General features: G+C 63.9%; 1 long non-coding RNA gene across 1 annotated transcript; it reads right to left on the bottom strand.

The window, feature by feature from the left end:
- Window positions 1-2,862: 2,862 nt before the first annotated feature.
- LOC140844873 (uncharacterized) lies at window positions 2,863-6,493 on the bottom strand. The gene is made up of 3 exons (XR_012123381.1): window positions 5,055-6,493; window positions 4,476-4,563; window positions 2,863-3,335 (listed from the first exon to the last, which is right to left on the bottom strand). It is a non-coding gene; the product is annotated as an uncharacterized lncRNA (long non-coding RNA).
- Between the last annotated feature and the right edge of the window lie 45 nt (window positions 6,494-6,538).

Here is a 6,538-nt window from a genome sequence, read left to right as displayed (position 1 = left end):
GCCTCCGTCAGTATGATGTCCCTGCTGTGCCTCTAGGGGACCCTGCACCTGCCTGTGAGCAGTTCTGGGCCAGAACCTCCCCGCACCTCGGCTGTGCCACAGTAGCAGGGCGGGATGAGGCCAAGCTGTCCCCATCCTCTCCCCCACTGCTGAGACAGCAGCCTGTCCCTGGCTCTGGGAACAGCGCTGACCTCTCCCTTCTCCTGCTGGGGATGGGGAGCGGGGGCAGTTCCTGACTCAGCAACAGATGCCCCTTGCACCCACAGGGATTTTGCTGTTGCACAGAGAAACACAGTAGCAGGCCCTGGCGGTTTGCACCAGCAGGCTGTGGGGGCTGGACTCTTCTCTCAGCCCCTCCTTCTGGCACCTACCACCAGGGTCCAGAAGGCCCCTTAGTTCCCACCTCGGGATTCAGTCACACCTGCCAGTTTTGAAAGACCCTGCTCGTCGGACCCTGGCAGGGCCCTCTGAGAAGAAGGCTCTTCCCTGTGAACCCCCAGGTTCCCTTCCCAGCCCCCCAGCCCCACCCTCCCAGCTGGCCTCGCACAGCATAGGCTTGTCTGAGTGTCATCTGGCCAGACTGGGCCCTAATCAGAGGTCAGCCTGGGCCCCTCTCAGGCAGGCCCCTGACCTTTACAAGTACTGCCAGTCAAGGGCACCGTGGCCACAGCCACCTCCCCACACACAGGCCTGTGGCTCCTAACCCCAGGCAGGGCACAGAGACAGAGCTTCCTGCTCTCTGCGCCTCCAGGGTGGGGCCTGAGAGTGACCCCCTGACTCCCTCATTCTCTCAGGCGGCTGCCTAGGGAGACCCCAGGAGTAGCAGCCCCCATCCCAGAGCAAATGACATGCTTCATCCGCAGCAGCAAAGGTCGGAAGGGGAGGTCCATGCCCCAGCACAGCTCCCTGGCTGTGTGGCCTCATGCATGTGGCTGGCTATGCATTGAGGCCTCTTGGCCCACAAGGCGAGCACAAGCTCCAGCCTGCAGGAGCTCAGCACCATGGTGAGGGAGGGGGATCAGGTCCGAAGACACGCATGGACCCGCTCGGCGGCCCGGCACAGCAGAGGGCAGGGAGTGCACAGCGGTCAGACGCCTGCCCCCTGCCCGCACCTGGGGAAGAGGCCAGCCAGACCCAACCAACCAAATTTTAGGCAATAGGTCAGCTTCCAAAGAGCAAGGTGGTGGCTTATTTTAGATGTTGATTTGTTTCTCCTTGAAAATAACAACTGGAAACCAGGTTCTCCTCTGGCCACATGGTGTCCCCCTGGTTGCTGTCACAGGTGGAATAGGGTCTCCAGCACATGGGCACTGCCCTTGCTTCTCAGCCAGCTGCATCCAGAGAACGGCCCTCCAGGGTTCTCAGAGGATGCTTGAACTTGGCCATGCCCTGGAAATTGCTTTTGTTTTGCAAAGCGGACGAGCCCCAAGGCCTGGCCTGCTCTCACCCTCTGGGTGATGGCAATGAAGGCAGGTAAGGCCTCACCTGCCCGGCAAAAGAATGGCGCCCTCTTGGCCTGGGGAACCACATCTCCACAGACACAAACCCTCAGCTCCAGACCTCTGGAGCTGGAGGCAATCTCAGGCCTGCCCTAAGATTAGGGGAAGGTTCCTGTGGTGAACCAGGGATGTCTGGAGGAAGGTGGAGAATTTGGTTTGGTTCAATGGACCGATCAGGTCAGGCACGAGGTCAGCAGGGGGCCGGGCCCAGACCACTGCCATGAAGAACTCCTGGCTTTATTCCGCAGGCAGAGCCTTGAGGGCATTTTGTTGGAGCTGGTTTGGGAACAATCAGCCTGGCCTTGCAGACTGAAGAAGGAAAAGACTAGAAGCCAGCGGTGGTCCAGGCGGGAAGAGGTGCCGGGACAGGCAGGCAGAAGCTGCGGGGAGGGAGAGCTGGTGGCCCGCAGGAACGCAGGAAGCACCCAAGGGCGGGACACACCTTTCTGCGCTCAGGCATGTGGAGCTCTTTGTCCCAACAAACCAGACCGCCTGGGCACCTGGGTCCGGCTTCCCTCCCTCTGGGGACGCGCCAAGGAGCCAGGGCACAGAGGGTGGCACAGGGCTGAAGGTGCGGGCCACGTCCCCCAGCTGGGGAGCAGACGGGAGCGCAGGGGCCAGCTCAGGGAGGGCAACGGCCCACGCCCCAGCCCCACCCCCGCCCTCCACCCTCTGCCCCCTGGCAGCTCTTCCTGCCCTCGGATGACCAAGCATTGCTCTGAGCCGGCTTCCCTTCTGCTGGCCATGAATGACAGGGGCCTGCCCGGGCTTCGCGCTAATCAAGGGTCTCGCAGAGCTGAGCAGAAGCCGCACAGCCGGGAGCTCTGCTGTGAAGCCCACTGCCCCCAGCGAGGGCTTGGAGAGGTGGGGCTTGGGTACAGGCAGGGCCAACACACTTGTATGGTAATGGCACCCATGTTTTCCCCAACTGCCTGCTGAAACGGGAAGGGGTCTCCACCCAACCCCTGGGGCAGCCAGGGTCCTGTGCAGCTCAGACTCAGCCGAGCTTCTCTGGACTGGGGAGCAGCCCAGGCCCAGGACTGGGGGACTCCCAGAATCCCACTGAGCGTCTGAGCAGAGCCGGAACCAGCCCCTCCACCCCACCCACCACACCACATTTCAGAGACCACACTGGAGCAGTGCCTGGGGGTGGTCTTGGACAGAGGCCCTTTATAAGGACAACAGACTGGTCCTGGCCCCCTGAGCTGATTTGTGAACAACCAGAAGTGTTTCTCCACTCATCACTTCAGGGGCTGGGGACCGGAGCGTACTGCCCGCATCCTCAGGGCAGCAGGGTCCAACGTTCAACTCCCTTCCCATCTCCAAGGCTCTGCAAGCGGCTCAGGGCCCGATGTGAGCTCCTTCCCACCCTGCCTGGCTCAGCTGCTGCCCAGCTCAGGTAGGTACCTGCCTCCCCATCAGCCATGCCCAGTGGTACCTGCCTCCTCTCCCAGACGGCAGCCCCTGGGCTGCAGTGCCCTGCAGAGGACTGGGGCCCTGTGTCCTCCACTGCCCCCCGGGGAACCCCAACACCTCCTGGGGCCTCCAAGGGACAGTGTCCCAGCCCGGCCACCCCAGGCACAGCGCCCTCTGACTCCCTGCATCTCACTGCCAGGGAGGGGACCCTCAGTAGGGGACACTGCTGGCAGTGACCTTCTCAGCAAGCACACAATGGACAGAGGTGACTTTAATTGCTCATCTATTTGGAAACTTGCTCTGGGGTTGCTAAAAAGTCATCATGAGGTCCACTGGGAAACGGGCCCTGTGGCCCCCCAGGAGCTGGGGCGGGGGGAGCACCGGCTCTCAGGAACTCCAAGGAGTGAAAGCAAATCGTTCCTGGGGAAGAAGAGAGGCCAGTAGGCCCGCAGCCCGACTCCGGGATCTGGTGATCTGCTCGCCTGCCTTCTGAGGGGTGGCCCAGCGTCCCCGAGCCCTTCCCTGGCCCTGGGGGAGGCCGGAAGCATGGGCGGGGCCTGAGCCGTTGAGGCACCCTGGAGCTGGGTTCACTCCTCCGAAGAGCCCACGCAGCCCTGCCCTTCCCAGCTGAGTCTCAACAGCCCATTGTTCTTGGCTCCTCGCTGGGTGTCGGCAGAGGGCAAATCCAGGCTGCCACACACCCCCACTCAGGGACCCGTGCCGTTTTCCTTTTTACGAGTGAGTAAACAACTCACTCACTCATGCCTTCCTTCCTGCCAACGTCTGTGCCCACGCGACCCGGACAGGCCAGGACCCCACAGCAGGACAGGGTGGTGTCCATCAGAGCCAGCCAGCCCCACCTGCTGGAGCTCCCTGCTGGGGGCAGTGTGGCATCTTGGTGGGGGGTGACAGGAAACTGCAGCCTGGCAGGCTCCCAGGGCCCCTCCGCCGTGTAGGCCTAGGCTGCATGCGCCACACTGTTCCCTGGCTGGGCCAGTGGGCACAGGTGCCCCTCATCCTGGACTGTCCTAGACAAGCACTAAATCTGAACAGCCAGGGTGACGGGGGAGGCAGAAGTGGCTGCGTCTCGGAATGGGGGGTCCTGACAGCCTGCGCTCGGGCAGCTGGGATGGAGCCCTTTCCCTCGCCCAGTAAAAGCATCCTGTCTGTAAAATGTATGCACTCCCCCTGGGTGGGAGAGCAGGCCGTCTCTGTGGCCGGACAACAGGACAGAGGGGAGGGAAGGGAATGCTGGGGCCACAGACAGCCACTCCCCTGCCTGCCCAAAAGCCCCTGTCGCCCACATCTGGCAGCCTTCAACCAAGCCACCTCCAGCAGTGGCCACCTAGCAGCCCGTCTGTTGCTGCCTCGCCAGCTGCCCCTCGCACATGGCCTCCCTGCCCCTTGTCATCAAGGCTGCCCTGCAGGTGTGGCCCCATCCGGAGCTGGAAGGACCACCCCGACTGCCATGCCTCTTGGCCACAGGCCGCCACGGGCAGCCCATCATCACAGCTCTTCTTCCAGGCCCCTGAGGGTGGGCCCCAGCTGAGCTGGCCTCACCTGGGCCTCGGGGCCACCACCTGTTCCACACCGACAGGTCTCAGACAGACATCGCGCCGACTGCTTCTCTGGGCAGCTCTCCTTAAATCTGCACAGGGTACATAAAACTAGGCCAAGTACGAAATCACAGGGCTGGCAAATGGTGGGATTCAGATCTGAGCTCCACCGCAGTTTCCTTTACTCAGGACAGGACCGGTGAGCTCGTGCCACACACGGGGGACCGTGCCCTAGCCTCCCGCACGCACTTTTCCCTCCAGCTGCTCTCTGTCACATTCGTCAAGTGTCCTGTCCATCACAAACCGGAAATGGCAACCTCTTTGGGAGGCACAGGTGCACCCTGGGAACCCCAGGAGGCCCCCCCACACAGCACCTCATCCCAGCCACAGCCCAAACCTCTGGGACCCTGGGGGCTCGGTGCCTTCTAAGCCAATGTGGAAGTGACCAAGAGGAACAAATGGCCAGAACCCCACACCTCTGGGAGAGGGAGGGGAGGGCCCCACTGGGTGCCCAGCTGCCTCTGTGTGCCATTGCCACAGCGTTCCTTACAGATATTCAAAGGGACACCAGACCCCGACTTACCCGGCCCCCCTCAACATCATGGCGGTTGACAGCTCAGATTCAGCCACAAGGCAAAATGTCTGCTCCCTAAAGGAGGGGGCCTGGCTGCAGGGGTCCTGTCATGGGGGCAGTAAGGACTCCTCCAGGCATGGAGTCCCATGACCCAGGAGGTCCCACAGCAGGGGCCGCCCGGACACCTGTGTGAGTGGGCACAGGGGCATTCTGGCCACACCGCCGTCTGGAGGTCCGTCCAGAAATGCACTGACACTGACCCCACCCTAAGGAATCTCCCTATCTGGTTGGATTAGGAGGAGGCCAGTGACCAGTAACAAGGGTAGGGGGGGTGGCTACTGAGCGTCAAGCCAGGTTTAAGCCCCAGTGTGGGCCCTGCTTGACCTGAAAGCATGTGGCCAGAGGTGAGGTCCTGCAGAGAGGGCCCCTAACCCTGCCAGTGGGAGCTGTGCCAGGCACAGGCGGGAAGGAGCAGGCGGGAGCTACAGGGAGGGTCTGAGTCACTGGTGTGACAGGGCAGAAGTACGTGGGCAGAGCAGGGGCATCTGGGGCTGGGTCCCCACAGCCTCTCTCCGTGTCTCTGGGCCAAGGAAGCAGCCTTCTCTGGGAGGCAGGACCGGAGACCCAAGGCCAACTCAGGGGGCCCCGAGGAGGGATGGGGCCTGCCTCCCTGCTCGCAGCCCACACAGCCAGTGGGGGTTGGCAGCAGCTTGCGGGGTCCTCTGCCAAGGGCGCCGACTTTTTTGCTTTTCCCCCTCTTCTGCCAATCAGGCATCTGGCATCACGGCCTGGTAGTCTGGGGCCTCTGCCCACATGGCAGTGGGGGTGCAGGAGGCTAGGGAAGAAAGCGGCAGAGAAGCCTCCGGACGCCAGTGCCCTGGGCTGCTCGCCCCCCACCCCACGACCCCGTGCCGCCAAGGGCAGGGCGCCCTGCCCCTCCCTGCAAGGGGCTCCCCCGGCCCACCCAGGAGCTCTAGGGCGCGCTCTCCTCGTCCCCGGGCGATCTGACCTGCTGTTGGCCCCCCGCCCGCCCCCCTGCCACCCCCCGGCGGCGCAAGCCAGTAGACACGCCTCCGCCTCGTCTTTTCATTCTCCAGCATCCGAAGAATCAAGTGGAGGGGACCGAAACCCGGCCGGCCGCGCTCTCCGCTCTCCCCTCTCGGAGTTTCCCGCGAACCCTCGCCCGCCACCCGAAACACATCAGGTGTGAGCCAGAGCCTCGAGAGAAGCGGCTGGAATGGGCGGAGGGGGCGAGGCGCTGGTGGAGGGGTTCGGGCGAGGAGGGAGGCAGCGGTCGGCGGTGCCGGCGGCGGGAACTGGGGCGCTGCGGCGGGGGACGCGCGGGGCGCGCGCCAGGGTGCGGGGAGACAGGGCGGAGCCGGGCAGAGGGAGACGCGGGGGGGGGCGGGGAGGCCCCTGATAGGCGCGCGGAGGGCGTGATGTCACGTCCGGCGGGGGAAGCCCTGCCTCAGCACCCCCGCCCCCGCCCCCGC

Source organism: Manis javanica, chromosome 12 (genome assembly GCF_040802235.1).
Source record: "Manis javanica isolate MJ-LG chromosome 12, MJ_LKY, whole genome shotgun sequence".
Lineage (NCBI taxonomy): Eukaryota > Metazoa > Chordata > Mammalia > Pholidota > Manidae > Manis > Manis javanica.
This window is presented reverse-complemented; position numbering and strand designations above follow the sequence as displayed.